A 3,215-nucleotide genomic window follows, 5' to 3' on the forward strand; every position below is an offset into this window, starting at 1 on the left:
CACTTGTCCGCGAAAGGCAAAGGTGCCGATTTCGAGTCCCCGTCGGTGAACACAGTTTTAATCTGCCAGGAAGTTTCATATCAGCGCACACTCCGCTGCAGAGTGAAAATTTCATTCTGGAGTCATTAATTTGTTTACCTTGCGATTCATTTGTACGAAACCGAGGAAGAGAAAATGTTGATGTTCCCTCTAACGCACCGCTGTAAGTTTCCGATATTGAACCGGTACAGTTTGAGAAATTTGATCGTACAGAGACCTTAAATAATTCGATAAGCGTTATTAGAGGAACATAATGGTGTGGTTAATGATTTAATGTGCCGTTTATCCTAACTTATTAATTAAATAAAACGTGCATTAACCAACAATTAAGAGTCATGTTCAACGTCGAAGCGAACATGCAAACTGGCACATAAAAATGTTTCGTCGCAATGAACTGGCAGAGCATATTCTTACATGTGAAGAGATGATGTCAGATTTAAGCATGTCGGATGAAAAAAAAAAACTCGTTTTCGACAATAGCAGAAGCAAATGGATTGCCCAGTGCAGAAGAAGCCTTGACAGAAATTAGGCTGAAGAAATTAGGTTGAAGAAGACCATCGAAGATATGTCGCCTAATCCGAGGTAAATGATGATAGCTCCGAACTGAACTTCCAAATCCCACCCAAAGAGGAAAACAGCTACTTCAAGCAAAGCAGAAGGGGACCGCACAGTAACTGGAAGTACTTTGGAATGATATTGGAAGTATGACTTGATGAAAGGAGCACTAAAGGTAATAGCTTAGTGAGAAATTCCATAATGTCAACTCAGTTTGAAATATTGTGCACGTGAAGAAGAGTATTGTCATAGACTGTCTAATGCGTCGTTCTAGTGTAGGTCGGTGGAATTTACTCTGAACTCTTGCGTAAATAGAACTCTTCAAGGAATGTTGAAACATATCCAAAAGGCAGAAAATTAGACTGGGAAACGGAGTGCAGATGGAACCATTTACTGGGGAAGATTTTACGTGAGAGAAGGCAAGCATCGAAACTTGGGAAACGTTAATGTTTTATAGCCTCAGCATTAAGTTCGAGAAGTTTAGTAGCAGATGAGAGCAGCAGAAAGATGTACGCTCACAGTACGATTACACTCAGACATTAATAGTTTTCCAGAATGAAATTTTCACTCTGCAGGAAGTTTCATTAATAATCTTGCTGGAAAAGGAGCTACTGTGAATGGACTGCGATCATTAGAGGAATGATGTATAAGGTTGATTATAATATTAAACAGACATCAGAAATGTCAAATAGAGTCAGATATAGCTGTATGGGCATAGCATATAATTTGAGTCAAGTGGAGTTGTAAATAAAGAGCAGATAATTGAATTTAAGCAGATGTGTTATGGTCTGAGTAAAATAACGTGGCTGGTATACACGTAGACGGCGGGGCATGAGTGGGAAAGAGTGGTTGTGGTGGGGGTTGCGGGAAAGCGTTGTAGTTGAAGTGCTGAGCGCTGGAGGTGAAAAGCCACTCTAAACCAAAGCCCACATTCACATTTTTCGCAAATATTAAGTGGACCCCTCCGTGACCACACTTGTACGGTGATCATTCAAAAAGATCTGTCACTTTTGATGTTTTAATATCCAAACAGAATTCTGTTGAATATGTAGTGATTTATTTTCACATGACTCCTTAACCATTTGCAACTTTCAGAGAAGCGTCATGTGTGGAGAATTTCAAGTAAAATCTACGCATTTCTCTTGTTTCCGTGTTAAAATTAGCTTCTTTTGCCAAAAGATAGAGGAGTTTATGCAGTCTCACCTTACTAATATGTTGTACAGTTGTAATTGAGAGAGAAGTTTGGAACAGTGGTTTATAAAGTTCATGGAGTGCCAGAACCCCTATACCCCGTGGTCTAGCGGTAGCGTCTATGATTAGCAATCGAAACGTCCTCAGTCCTGGGTTCAGAAGCTATCTCTGTTTAAATTTTGGTTAATAATCACCACTGGCGGCTGAAGTATTTCAGTTTAAGAAGTCACCCTCATTCTGACAACGGCCTTGTAAAAGAAGGCAGAGGTGTGGGCAGAGGTTTAGTGCACTTTCTAGCATGGGGTGGGAAACTGCCCGTGAAGGTGGAAGAATCGGCAATGATCAACGACGTGAGGACTCAGAAGGCAATGTAAACCACTGCATTAAAGACACATAACATGTATCCACAGGACATGTGGCCCGTAATTGAAAAAGTATCATGATGCTCCCTCCATTGGCAAAAGATTCCGGAAAAAAATGGTTCAAATGGCTCTGAGCACTATGGGACTTAACATCTTAGGTCATCAGTCCCCTAGAATTTAGAACTACTTAAACCTAACTAACCTAAGGACAGCACACAACACCCAGCCATCACGAGGCAGAGAAAATCCCTGACCCCGCCGGGAATCGAACCCGGGCGTGGGAAGCGAGAACGCTACCGCACGACCACGAGATGCGGGCAGGATTCCGAAATAAGCCCACATTCAGATCTTTGGGAGGTAGCTGCGAAAGTGGAGGTGACCATGAGAAAAAGATTCAATAACCAACGAAACAATAACGTTCTACTAGTCGGGGCGTGGAATGTCAGAAGCTTCAACGTGATAGGGAAGCTAGAAAACGTGAAAAGGAAAATTCAAAATCTCAATCAAGATATAGTATGGGTCAGAGAAGTGAAATGGAAATGAGATAAACATTGATGGTCAGATTAGTGTAGGGTAATATCAAAAGCAGCAGAAAATGGTACAACGAGAGTAGGATTGGTTATGGATAGAAAGGTAGGTGAGAAACAGGGTTACTGTGAACAGTTCAGTGAAACGGTTGCTTTTACCAGAATCGGCAGCAAACCAACACCGACAACGATAGTTCAGGTACACACACCGACGTCACAAGCTGAAGACTAAGAGACAAAGAAAATATATGAGTACATTGAAGGATAATATACCATGTAAAGGGAGAAGTAAATCTAATAATCATGAAGGACTGGAATCCAGTTTTAAGGGAAGTAGTAGAAGAGAGTAGAAAGACTAAATTAATTCAGTAATAAATTTAACGTAGTAAATGAATACTCTCTTCAAGAATCACAAGAGGAGGAGGTGTACGTGAAAAAGGCCGAGTAATATGGGAAGATTTCAGTTAGATTACATCATGCTTAGATAGAGATTCCGAAATCAGATGCTGGTTTGCAAGACGTACCCTGTAGCAATCTAGTA

Source organism: Schistocerca piceifrons, chromosome 2 (genome assembly GCF_021461385.2).
Source record: "Schistocerca piceifrons isolate TAMUIC-IGC-003096 chromosome 2, iqSchPice1.1, whole genome shotgun sequence".
NCBI lineage: Eukaryota > Metazoa > Arthropoda > Insecta > Orthoptera > Acrididae > Schistocerca > Schistocerca piceifrons.